We start from the raw sequence: 13,615 nt of genomic DNA, 5'->3' as shown, positions 1-13,615 counted from the left end.
TGTTACACATCAGAGTTCCCCAAGGAGAAGCCTTGCCCAGGTCTCTGCCAGAGTGAATGACGAATCCTTGGTCTTTATCCTCGTGGAGGGCATTTAATCTCTGAAAGTGTGGTGGAGGAGAAGAGTGCACCATTGTCGGGTCCTGTCATTGTCTGGGCCTGCATCTGCAAAAGGCAGAAGAAGAAACTCTGCGTTATCCATCAGAGTTCCCCAAGGAGAAGCCTTGCCCAGGGCTCTGCCAAACTGAATGACTTATCCTTGTCCACATCCTTGTGGAAGGCATTTAATGTCTGGCAGTGTGCTGGAGGAGAAGAGTGCACCATTGTCGGGTCCTGTCCTACTCTGGGCCTGCAATTGGAAAAGGCAGGACAGCAAACTAAGCAGCAGCAACAGTCACTCACATGGGTAACCCCTGCTCAGGGCTCTGCAGGTCTCGGCGACTTAACTGTGTGTCAGTGTCCCCCGTAGAAGGACTGTGTGGATGAGGACAGGAGTGCACCATGCTCTGGTCCATTCCCTGTTGGGGTTGCAGCTGTTAAAGACAGGATAAGAATGTAGACATCAGACAGCCTGACTCAGCATGGCGAGTCCTGCCCATGGCTCTGCAGGTGTGAATGACTTCTCTTTGGTCTTTGTCCTTGTGGAAGTCATTTAAACTCTGGAAATACTGATGGAGGAGAAGAGTGCGCAATTGTCGCGTCCTGTCCTTGTCTGGGCCTGCATCTGCAAAAGGCAGAAGAAGAAACTCTGCGTTACCCATCAGAGTTCCCCAAGGAGAAGCCTTGCCCAGGTCTCTGCCAGACTGAATGACTTATCTTTGGTCTTTGTCCTTGTGGAAGGCATTTATTCTCTGGAAATACTGATGGAGGAGAGAGTGTGCCATTGTCGGGTCCTGTCCTGGTCTGGGCCTGCATCTGCAAAAGGCAGAAGAAGAAACTCTGCGTTACCCATCAGAGTTCCCCAAGGAGAAGCCTTGCCCAGGTCTCTGCCAGAGTGAATGACTTATCTTTGTCTATGTCCTTGTGGAAGGCATTTAATCTCTGGCAGTGTGGTGGAGGAGAAGAGTGTGCCATTGCCAGGTCCTGTTCATGTCTGGCCACGCATCTGCAAAAGGCAGAAGAAGAAACTATGCGTTACCCATCAGAGTTCCCCAAGGAGAAGCCTTGCCCAAGGCTCTGCCAGAGTGAATGACTTATCTTTGTCTATGTCCCTGTGGAAGGCATTTAATCTCTGGCAGTGTGCTGGAGGAGAAGAGTGCGCCATGGTCGGGCCCTGTCCTCCTCTGGGCCTGCAATTGGAAAAGGCAGGACAGCAAACTAAGCAGCAGCAACAGTCACTCACATGGGTAACCCCTGCTCAGGGCTCTGCAGGTCTCGGCGACTTAACTTTGTGTCAGTGTCCTCCGTAGAAGGACTGTGTGGATGAGGACAGGAGTGCACCATGCTCTGGTCCATTCCCTGTTGGGGTTGCAGCTGTTAAAGACAGGATAAGAATGTAGACATCAGACAGCCTGACTCAGCATGGCGAGTCCTGCCCATGGCTCTGCAGGAGTGACTGATTTATTTTTGGTATTTGTCCTTGTGGAAGTCATTTAATCTCTGGAAATACTGATGGAGGAGAAGAGTGCTCAATTGTCGCGTCCTATCCTCGTCTGGGCCTGCATCTGCAAAAGGCAGAAGAAGAAATTATGCATTACCCATCAGAGTTCCCCAAGGAGAAGCCTTGCCCAGGTCTCTGCCAGACTGAATGACTTATCTTTGGTCTTTGTCCTTGTGGAAGGCATTTATTCTCTGGAAATACTGATGGAGGAGAGAGTGCGCAATTGTCGGGTCCTGTCCTGGTCTGGGCCTGCATCTGCAAAAGGCAGAAGAAGAAACTCTGCGTTACCCATCAGAGTTCCCCAAGGAGAAGCCTTGCCCAGGTCTCTGCCAGACTGAATGACTTATCGGAAGGCATTTATTCTCTGGAAATACTGATGGAGGAGAGAGCATTGTAATCTGCAAAAGGCAGAAGAAGAAACTCTGCGTTACCCATCAGAGTTCCCCAAGGAGAAGCCTTGCCCAGGTCTCTGCCAGAGTGAATGACTTATCTTTGTCTATGTCCTTGTGGAAGGCATTTAATCTCTGGCAGTGTGGTGGAGGAGAAGAGTGCGCCATGGTCGGGTCCTCTCCTTGTCTGGGCTTGCATCTGCAAAAGTCAAAAGAAACTATGTGTTACACATCAGAGTTCCCCAAGGAGAAGCCTTGCCCAGGTCTCTGCCAGAGTGAATGACTAATCCTTGGTCTTTATCCTCGTGGAGGGCATTTAATCTCTGAAAGTGTGGTGGAGGAGAAGAGTGCACCATTGTCGGGTCCTGTCATTGTCTGGGCCTGCATCTGCAAAAGGCAGAAGAAGAAACTCTGCGTTATCCATCAGAGTTCCCCAAGGAGAAGCCTTGCCCAGGGCTCTGCCAAACTGAATGACTTATCCTTGTCCACATCCTTGTGGAAGGCATTTAATGTCTGGCAGTGTGCTGGAGGAGAAGAGTGCACCATTGTCGGGTCCTGTCCTACTCTGGGCCTGCAATTGGAAAAGGCAGGACAGCAAACTAAGCAGCAGCAACAGTCACTCACATGGGTAACCCCTGCTCAGGGCTCTGCAGGTCTCGGCGACTTAACTTTGTGTCAGTGTCCTCCGTAGAAGGACTGTGTGGATGAGGACAGGAGTGCACCATGCTCTGGTCCATTCCCTGTTGGGGTTGCAGCTGTTAAAGACAGGATAAGAATGTAGACATCAGACAGCCTGACTCAGCATGGCGAGTCCTGCCCATGGCTCTGCAGGAGTGACTGATTTATTTTTGGTATTTGTCCTTGTGGAAGTCATTTAATCTCTGGAAATACTGATGGAGGAGAAGAGTGCTCAATTGTCGCGTCCTATCCTCGTCTGGGCCTGCATCTGCAAAAGGCAGAAGAAGAAATTATGCATTACCCATCAGAGTTCCCCAAGGAGAAGCCTTGCCCAGGTCTCTGCCAGACTGAATGACTTATCTTTGGTCTTTGTCCTTGTGGAAGGCATTTAATCTCTGGAAATACTGATGGAGGAGAGAGTGCGCCATTGTCGGGCCCTGTCCTCCTCTGGGCCTGCATCTGCAAAAGGCAGAAGAAGAAACTCTGCGTTACCCATCAGAGTTCCCCAAGGAGAAGCCTTGCCTAGGTCTCTGCCAGACTGAATGACTTATCTTTGGTCTTTGTCCTTGTGGAAGGCATTTAATGTCTGGCAGTGTGCTGGAGGAGAAGAGTGCACCATTGTCGGGTCCTGTCCTACTCTGGGCCTGCAATTGGAAAAGGCAGGACAGCAAACTAAGCAGCAGCAACAGTCACTCACATGGGTAACCCCTGCTCAGGGCTCTGCAGGCCTCGGCGACTTAACTTTGTGTCAGTGTCCCCCGTAGAAGGACTGTGTGGATGAGGACAGGAGTGCACCATGCTCTGGTCCATTCCCTGTTGGGGTTTAGCTGTTAAAGACAGGATAAGAATGTAGACATGAGACAGCCTGACTCAGCATGGCGAGTCCTGCCCATGGCTCTGCAGGAGTGAATGACTTCTCTTTGGTCTTTGTCCTTGTGGAAGTCATTTAATCTCTGGAAATACTGATGGAGGAGAAGAGTGCTCAATTGTCGCGTCCTATCCTCGTCTGGGCCTGCATCTGCAAAAGGCAGAAGAAGAAACTCTGCGTTACCCATCAGAGTTCCCCAAGGAGAAGCCTTGCCCAGGTCTCTGCCAGACTGAATGACTTATCTTTGGTCTTTATCCTTGTGGAAGGCATTTAATCTCTGGCAGTGTGGTGGAGGAGAAGAGTGTGCCATTGTCGGGTCCTGTCCTTGTCTGGGCCTGCATCTGCAAAAGGCAGAAGAAGAAACTCTGCGTTACCCATCAGAGTTCCCCAAGGAGAAGCCTTGCCCAGGTCTCTGCCAGAGTGAATGATTTATCTTTGGTGTTTATCCTTGTGGAAGGCATTTAATCTCTGGCAGTGTGGTGGAGGAGAAGAGTGTGCCATTGTCGGGTCCTGTCCTGGTCTGGGCCTGCATCTGCAAAAGGCAGAAGAAGAAACTCTGCGTTACCCATCAGAGTTCCCCAAGGAGAAGCCTTGCCCAGGTCTCTGCCAGACTGAATGACTTATCTTTGTCTATGTCCCTGTGGAAGGCATTTAATCTCTGGCAGTGTGCTGGAGGAGAAGAGTGCGCCATGGTCGGGCCCTGTCCTCCTCTGGGCCTGCAATTGGAAAAGGCAGGACAGCAAACTAAGCAGCAGCAACAGTCACTCACATGGGTAACCCCTGCTCAGGGCTCTGCAGGTCTCGGCGACTTAACTTTGTGTCAGTGTCCTCCGTAGAAGGACTGTGTGGATGAGGACAGGAGTGCACCATGCTCTGGTCCATTCCCTGTTGGGGTTGCAGCTGTTAAAGACAGGATAAGAATGTAGACATCAGACAGCCTGACTCAGCATGGCGAGTCCTGCCCATGGCTCTGCAGGAGTGACTGATTTATTTTTGGTATTTGTCCTTGTGGAAGTCATTTAATCTCTGGAAATACTGATGGAGGAGAAGAGTGCTCAATTGTCGCGTCCTATCCTCGTCTGGGCCTGCATCTGCAAAAGGCAGAAGAAGAAATTATGCATTACCCATCAGAGTTCCCCAAGGAGAAGCCTTGCCCAGGTCTCTGCCAGACTGAATGACTTATCTTTGGTCTTTGTCCTTGTGGAAGGCATTTATTCTCTGGAAATACTGATGGAGGAGAGAGTGCGCAATTGTCGGGTCCTGTCCTGGTCTGGGCCTGCATCTGCAAAAGGCAGAAGAAGAAACTCTGCGTTACCCATCAGAGTTCCCCAAGGAGAAGCCTTGCCCAGGTCTCTGCCAGAGTGAATGACTTATCTTTGTCTATGTCCTTGTGGAAGGCATTTAATCTCTGGCAGTGTGGTGGAGGAGAAGAGTGCGCCATGGTCGGGTCCTCTCCTTGTCTGGGCTTGCATCTGCAAAAGTCAAAAGAAACTATGTGTTACACATCAGAGTTCCCCAAGGAGAAGCCTTGCCCAGGTCTCTGCCAGAGTGAATGACTAATCCTTGGTCTTTATCCTCGTGGAGGGCATTTAATCTCTGAAAGTGTGGTGGAGGAGAAGAGTGCACCATTGTCGGGTCCTGTCATTGTCTGGGCCTGCATCTGCAAAAGGCAGAAGAAGAAACTCTGCGTTATCCATCAGAGTTCCCCAAGGAGAAGCCTTGCCCAGGGCTCTGCCAAACTGAATGACTTATCCTTGTCCACATCCTTGTGGAAGGCATTTAATGTCTGGCAGTGTGCTGGAGGAGAAGAGTGCACCATTGTCGGGTCCTGTCCTACTCTGGGCCTGCAATTGGAAAAGGCAGGACAGCAAACTAAGCAGCAGCAACAGTCACTCACATGGGTAACCCCTGCTCAGGGCTCTGCAGGTCTCGGCGACTTAACTTTGTGTCAGTGTCCTCCGTAGAAGGACTGTGTGGATGAGGACAGGAGTGCACCATGCTCTGGTCCATTCCCTGTTGGGGTTGCAGCTGTTAAAGACAGGATAAGAATGTAGACATCAGACAGCCTGACTCAGCATGGCGAGTCCTGCCCATGGCTCTGCAGGAGTGACTGATTTATTTTTGGTATTTGTCCTTGTGGAAGTCATTTAATCTCTGGAAATACTGATGGAGGAGAAGAGTGCTCAATTGTCGCGTCCTATCCTCGTCTGGGCCTGCATCTGCAAAAGGCAGAAGAAGAAATTATGCATTACCCATCAGAGTTCCCCAAGGAGAAGCCTTGCCCAGGTCTCTGCCAGACTGAATGACTTATCTTTGGTCTTTGTCCTTGTGGAAGGCATTTATTCTCTGGAAATACTGATGGAGGAGAGAGTGCGCCATTGTCGGGTCCTGTCCTCCTCTGGGCCTGCATCTGCAAAAGGCAGAAGAAGAAACTCTGCGTTACCCATCAGAGTTCCCCAAGGAGAAGCCTTGCCCAGGTCTCTGCCAGACTGAATGACTTATCTTTTGTCTTTGTCCTTGTGGAAGGCATTTAATCTCTGGCAGTGTGGTGGAGGAGAGAGTGCGCCATTGTCGGGTCCTGTCCTTGTCTGGGCCTGCATCTGCAAAAGGCAGAAGAAGAAACTCTGTGTTACACATCAGAGTTCCCCAAGGAGAAGCCTTACCCAGGTCTCTGCCAGAGTGAATGACTTGTCTTTGGTCTTTATCCTTGTGGAGGGCATTTAATCTCTGGCAGTGTGGTGGAGGACAAGAGGGCGCCAGTGCCAGGTCCTCTTCCATGTCTAGGCCTGCATCTGCAAAAGGCAGAAGAAGAAACTATGCCTTACCCATCAGAGTTCCCCAAGGAGAAGCCTTGCCCAGGTCTCTGCCAGAGTGCCTTGTGGAGGCATTTAATCTCTGGAAAGTGTGGTGGAGGAGAAGAGTGCACCATTGTCGGGTCCTGTCATTGTCTGGGCCTGCATCTGCAAAAGGCAGAAGAAGAAACTCTGCGTTACCCATCAGAGTTCCCCAAGGAGAAGCCTTGCCCAGGTCTCTGCCAGACTGAATGACTTATCTTTGTCTATGTCCTTGTGGAAGGCATTTAATCTCTGGCAGTGTGCTGGAGGAGAAGAGTGCACCATTGTCGGGTCCTGTCCTACTCTGGGCCTGCAATTGGAAAAGGCAGGACAGCAAACTAAGCAGCAGCAACAGTCACTCACATGGGTAACCCCTGCTCAGGGCTCTGCAGGTCTCGGCGACTTAACTTTGTGTCAGTGTCCTCCGTAGAAGGACTGTGTGGATGAGGACAGGAGTGCACCATGCTCTGGTCCATTCCCTGTTGGGGTTGCAGCTGTTAAAGACAGGATAAGAATGTAGACATCAGACAGCCTGACTCAGCATGGCGAGTCCTGCCCATGGCTCTGCAGGAGTGACTGATTTATTTTTGGTATTTGTCCTTGTGGAAGTCATTTAATCTCTGGAAATACTGATGGAGGAGAAGAGTGCTCAATTGTCGCGTCCTGTCCTCGTCTGGGCCTGCATCTGCAAAAGGCAGAAGAAGAAATTATGCATTACCCATCAGAGTTCCCCAAGGAGAAGCCTTGCCCAGGTCTCTGCCAGACTGAATGACTTATCTTTGTCTATGTCCTTGTGGAAGGCATTTAATCTCTGGCAGTGTGGTGGAGGAGAAGAGTGGGCAATTGTCGGGCCCTCTCCTTGTCTGGGATTGCATCTGCAAAAGTCAAAAGAAACTCTGCGTTACCCATCAGAGTTCCCCAAGGAGAAGCCTTGCCCAGGTCTCTGCCAGAGTGAATGACTTATCTTTGTCTATGTCCTTGTGGAAGGCATTTAATCTCTGGCAGTGTGGTGGAGGAGAAGAGTGCGCAATTGTCGGGCCCTCTCCTTGTCTGGGATTGCATCTGCAAAAGTCAAAAGAAACTCTGCGTTACCCATCAGAGTTCCCCAAGGAGAAGCCTTGCCCAGGTCTCTGCCAGACTGAATGACTTATCTTTGGTCTTTGTCCTTGAGGAAGGCATTTATTCTCTGGAAATACTGATGGAGGAGAGAGTGCACAATTGTCGGGTCCTGCCTGTCTGGGCCTGCATCTGCAAAAGGCAGAAGAAGAAACTTGCGTTACCCATCAGAGTTCCCCAAGGAGAAGCCTTGCTCTCTGCCAGACTGAATGACTTATCTTTGGTCTTTGTCCTTGTGGAAGGCATTTATTCTCTGGAAATACTGATGGAGGAGAGAGTGCGCAATTGTCGGGTCCTGTCCTGGTCTGGGCCTGCATCTGCAAAAGGCAGAAGAAGAAACTCTGCGTTACCCATCAGAGTTCCCCAAGGAGAAGCCTTGCCCAGGTCTCTGCCAGACTGAATGACTTATCTTTGTCTATGTCCTTGTGGAAGGCATTTAATCTCTGGCAGTGTGGTGGAGGAGAAGAGTGCGCCATGGTCGGGTCCTCTCCTTGTCTGGGCTTGCATCTGCAAAAGTCAAAAGAAACTATGTGTTACACATCAGAGTTCCCCAAGGAGAAGCCTTGCCCAGGTCTCTGCCAGAGTGAATGACTAATCCTTGGTCTTTATCCTCGTGGAGGGCATTTAATCTCTGAAAGTGTGGTGGAGGAGAAGAGTGCACCATTGTCAGGTCCTGTCATTGTCTGGGCCTGCATCTGCAAAAGGCAGAAGAAGAAACTCTGCGTTATCCATCAGAGTTCCCCAAGGAGAAGCCTTGCCCAGGGCTCTGCCAAACTGAATGACTTATCTTTGTCTATGTCCCTGTGGAAGGCATTTAATCTCAGGCAGTGTGCTGGAGGAGAAGAGTGCACCATTGTCGGGTCCTGTCCTACTCTGGGCCTGCAATTGGAAAAGGCAGGACAGCAAACTAAGCAGCAGCAACAGTCACTCACATGGGTAACCCCTGCTCAGGGCTCTGCAGGTCTCGGCGACTTAACTTTGTGTCAGTGTCCTCCGTAGAAGGACTGTGTGGATGAGGACAGGAGTGCACCATGCCATTCCCTGTTGTTGCAGCTGTTAAAGACAGGATAAGAATGTAGACATCAGACAGCCTGACTCACATGGGGTGCCCATGGCTCTGCAGCTGTTAAAGACAGGATAAGAATGTTGACATTAAGAAATGTCCTTGTTCAAGGGCAAATGCTGCCCAGGGTCTCTGCAGAATACCTTACTTTGATGGAAGGAATGAAATCTCTATCTGTGTGGCTGAACAAGTGCCCCATGGTGTTTTGTTTTGATTGTCTGGGCCTGCATCTGTGGGGAACCCCCGCCCAGGTCTCTGCCAGGCTCAGCGACTTACCTTTGTGTCAGAGTCCCTGTGGAAGGTAGCAAGTCTCTCTGCAAGAGTGCCTGAGGACCGGAGCACGCCGAGGTTCGATCCTGTCCCCTTGCGTGCCTGTGGCTGCAGAAGAGAGGAGAACTGCAGAGCAACCGCCACTGCTCACCACGCGCAACCCCTGCGCAGGGCCCTGCCACACGCCAAGACTTAACTTTGTGTCCGTGCAGCAGGAGGCGAGTGTCTGGCTGTGTGGCCGGGGTCAGGAGTGCGCCCTCTTCCGGTCCTGTCCTTGTGTGAGCTTCTGGCTCTGGAAGTGAAAGGAGGAGCAGCCGCCATCTGCCGCCCATGGGGCAGCCGCTGCCTCCCTGCCCGGGCCCAGCAGCCCGGCCCTCCCCTCCCTGCCTTCCTCCTGCCCTCTCACCTCAGCCCTGGCTCACCCACCTGCTCTCCTCCAGGCGGGTCTGGCCCTTGTCACCCCGCAGCCCTTTACGTGCCCGTCCTGGTATCTGTGCTACCAACCCCTGTGGAACGGGATGGCCACCGCCAACATTCCGTCACCTAGGATACAGTCACCAACATTCTCTCCCCTGGGACATGGCCAACACCAAAATTCTACCCACTGGAACACGGCCACCAGAAAACAGCCAACACAGGGAGCTCGCTGTCACTCCTGTCTGTGCTGGGACACAGGTCCTCACTTTCCTGTTCCACCCCTGTTCCCCTGGGCCTCCTGCTTGCTGTCAGGGCTAGGTCACAGGAAGATGGAGCTCAGCATGAGGGTGCAGTTCCCAAAAGAGGTTACTGTACACCTTATAGCCAAAATAACCTCCTACATGCAGGTGATCTGATATAAACCCTAAGCTTCAAGTTGATCTAAACTTCTACTTCATAGCCAAGTATTGTAGATACTGAAAACTGTTAGCAGTTATGCAAACAGGGAGCTTTTCTACTGTTTTATGGTGGTGGTTTTCTTATATAAAATCCAAATGTACCCTCAGAGAAGCGGGGGGGAGTTAGGATCCTGAGTGAATGAGGGCACTAAAATACCTTCTTTTTTACTGTATAATTAATAAGTGAATAAACCATTGGAACTCTCTCTGGTGGATTTCAAAAGGTGGATCTCTGGAAAGTGGGATACACTTCTTTACTGTGATGGTGGCTGAACCCTGGAATAGGTTGCCCAGAGATGTTGTGGTGTCTCCACCTGTGAAGACACTCAGAATGCGACAGGACATGATCCTAGACAACCTGCTCAAGGTGAACATCCTTCAGTACATGATCCCAAGAGTTCCCATCCAACCTCAGTGATTCTGTAATTCCACAATATCTCTCCACTGACTCTATTGGAAGTTGAAACAGTAGCCACAAAAAAAGTCATCGTAATTGCTGAGGACTAGGCAGCTGAATTTCAAATATGCCTGGGCTTACACTGTAGACACTAGACCAACCTTAAGTTCTTAGTTTAGACAGATTCAGAAAAAATAATCACCACACAGCAGTTTTAGTACTTATTTGAAGAACTTAACTGCTACTGGGTGGATATTTTCTGTTCTAAAGGTTTAATATTTTTGTCATTCTCACATTACTTTTCAGTCACCTTTCAACTTTGGAAGTAGGAAAAATAAAGTTACGTGGAGTTCCAAGGATTTTTTTATTTTAAGTTTGAAGAGAACAGTCCTATCCTCCTGATTCATTCCTGGCAAAGTCATTCAATTTCCTATTATGACAGGAAGAGCTCACATGTATTCCCCTATGCACTAGGGACTTCTTGCAGAACTTTGACTTTACAAAGAAAAATTATGTTATTGTTTGCTGTTAGTCTGTAGCTCTATAACCAGAATGATATCACCACTTTTGTAACAAATGATTGTGCTGCAATGAACTTGGGGGGGGGGGGGGGGGGGGCTTTTTTGTTAAAAACTTAGTATATACTATGCAGAGCCAGAGTTTTCTCCAGAAAGAGGAGTAATCTTCTCTTAGAAAAGCAGAGTAGGTGAAATGTAGTAATGTAGTAATGACTTCAGGGCCTGGTCCCTGCCCTGTTGTAGTTGATCACTGGAGAGCTTTAGAATGTAGAAAAACATCCCAAAATGCAAACATGTGCTAATCCATTCCAAAGAGTGGGAAGTTGAGCAACCATGGCAGAAGGCCAGTATGGGTGAAGATGGAGCTCCTGACTGTGCTCAAACACAAAGAAGGACCCAGAAGGTAGACAGCCTGTTTGAGAGGAAACTGAAGATTTTGCCGGCAGTAGAATTTGCAAAGCCACAGCTCAGACAGAGGTGAAACTAGCAAGGGAGGTGAAGGGCAACAGGAAAAGGTTTTATAATTACATTGGCAGCAAAAGAAAAGATAAGGAGCATGTGGGCTCATTGCTCAAGGGTGCAGGTGACCTCATGCACAGGGATATGAGAGAAGACAACATACTTAATGGCTTTTTTGTCTCAGCTTTGACAGGTAAGGCGTGTCCTTAGGCTTTCCTAGTCCCCCAAGCCTACTCTCAGAGCCTGTGGGACTGAACCAGGACACACAGTAGAGGAAGGTAAGTTCAGGATACTTCACCCGCTTCAAATATACACAAGAATTCAGAATCAGTTGGGATAGGACAAATGACAGCAGACACACACTGGAACATGGGAAATTCCAATCAGATATTAGAAGAAAAAAATCACCTTACAGGTGGTCAAATACTGGAACATATTGCCCAGAGAGGCTGTGGGATCTTCGTATTCAGCGGTGTTCAAAACTCGAAGAGTCTGAGCAGTCTGATCTAATTAGACATGCTGTTAGCAGGGAGCCAGACTAGATGAGCTCTGGAGGACATTTATGATTCTATGAACTTTACCATGTTTTATAATCCCATATAATGAATACTTCTGTCTCTACATTCTTTATATGCACCATGACAAAATAACTAGAACAGATAACAGAGAATAAGGGCTATACTGAAGGCTCCCAGAAAACACATGTTAAAGCATCAAAATATATGCAATGCCATGTGTGCACACACATAAAATATTCTTAGGGACATAAAATTTTTCTCCTGGCTTTGTATAAGCTTGAATGGAGCCTGCCATTACTTTTTTTGTCTTCGAAACACAGTCATGTACAAGTTAAACTATAGGCCAAGTCTCATCTCACCTCTCACTCTTCCTTGCTCACTACAATGTGGAGTTCTTGTTGAACTCTGCATCCCAACAAGCTAATATTTCTATTAAAACCACCTCAGATTCCATTCAAGGGATTCTACAGAGGTCTGAATGAGGCTAAAGGGAACTTTACCATGTTACTGCATTTAGTGTTTTATCTTTTATGTATCAGAAGGGAGGAAGGAAAAGCAGGCATTACTTCAGACTCAGAAACCTCCTCATACAGCTTTGTGCTTTGTGTCACATTGCACATTGACAGAGGAGCAGTGCACTCTGCTGCAACCTGCTAGGTGCATCCATCAGTGCTTCTTGGTCTCACATTCTTCAGGCTGCAGCATCATCTTGTCAATGATCATGCTGCCAACATTTGCAGTATTTAAATAATTGCCTGTTAATAGTGATCCTTAAATAATTGGGAAGACTTATGGAAACCAACTTAAATTAAGAATCACACTATGAATCAAAGTTTCCTACTTGAAACTTGGATTATCATACAATACACATGAACAAACTGTTTTGTAGTTAAATATCAATACAACGTACTGTTAGAGTATGTTTTCTTTAATACGTTCCAGAACAGAGACCAGTAATAAAACCAAAATGTTTTCATGTTAATGAAATGTGACTGATTATAGTTTTAAATAAAAAAAAATAAAAAAATAAAATAAAAAAAAAAGAAAGAAGTAATCTAAGTAGGTTAGGGGATCTTTTACTGCCCAATTAAGGATTTTCCAAGTGGAAAGTAAAATGCCTTTAGCTGCACTGTTTTGTTATTTACAGATGTCTAGTACACTGAACCCTGCACTGCCACATCAGTACTACTCAGGCTGTGGAAACCATGTTGTCATTTATTTATATTACTGTAGTATCATAAACTGGGTCAAATAAATTGAGTTCACCAAGCTGAGATTTACAAATTGAAGACATACTCTTCTTGGAAAAAGAAAACAAAAGAAAGAAATGCAGTTTCATAACACCAGACATTATGTGTCCTTTAAAGACAATTTCTCTTAGTCTGGAGTATAATTCCTGGAATAGATATTAAGTATAGTTAAACCAAGCTGCTTTTTATTTGGAATGCTCAATCAGTTTCTCTTAATATTCTACACCCTACATGTTCCTTTTTATTTAGTTGAAAAAAGACTGTTTGGGCAATAACTGGCTGAATACCAACCCTAAATATATGGCCACAAAAATCTTAACTTATGGTGGCTGGAAACTTAACTGTAAATATGGCACACAGGCCCCTTGAATCATCTTAATGCCCTTGTAAATTTTCTGTTTAACTAAAAAACTGTTTTCACAGTTGGTTTATTCGTAGAGAGCAAATTGGATGAACCTATGAAGACAGAAGCCATTTATCACATGAAAATGCTCTATTGCTATTGCTGCATTTCAGATTTGCACCAGGCAAGCTGCCAACTAGTCTTTAGCACTTGGCTTTCCTAAGCATATCCTAAATTTTAAAACAAAAGCAGACTATACCAATATTCACATTTCAGAACATTCAAAGCATGATAAAACCATGAGATTCCCATGCTCGAAAGCTTTACATAGAAACCTTACGCAGATCCTTTTCATACACTGTTTCTAATCTGAAAAAGGAAGAAAGCATTGTCCATTTTTTGCTCAAAGACACTGTATTGAAAATTAATACCTGAATG

This window comes from Pezoporus wallicus, unplaced genomic scaffold (genome assembly GCF_028554395.1).
Source record: "Pezoporus wallicus isolate ANWC-B61680 ecotype Strahan unplaced genomic scaffold, APGP_CSIRO_Pwel_v1 scaffold_6446, whole genome shotgun sequence".
In the NCBI taxonomy this organism is placed as follows: domain Eukaryota; kingdom Metazoa; phylum Chordata; class Aves; order Psittaciformes; family Psittacidae; genus Pezoporus; species Pezoporus wallicus.
This window is presented reverse-complemented; position numbering follows the sequence as displayed.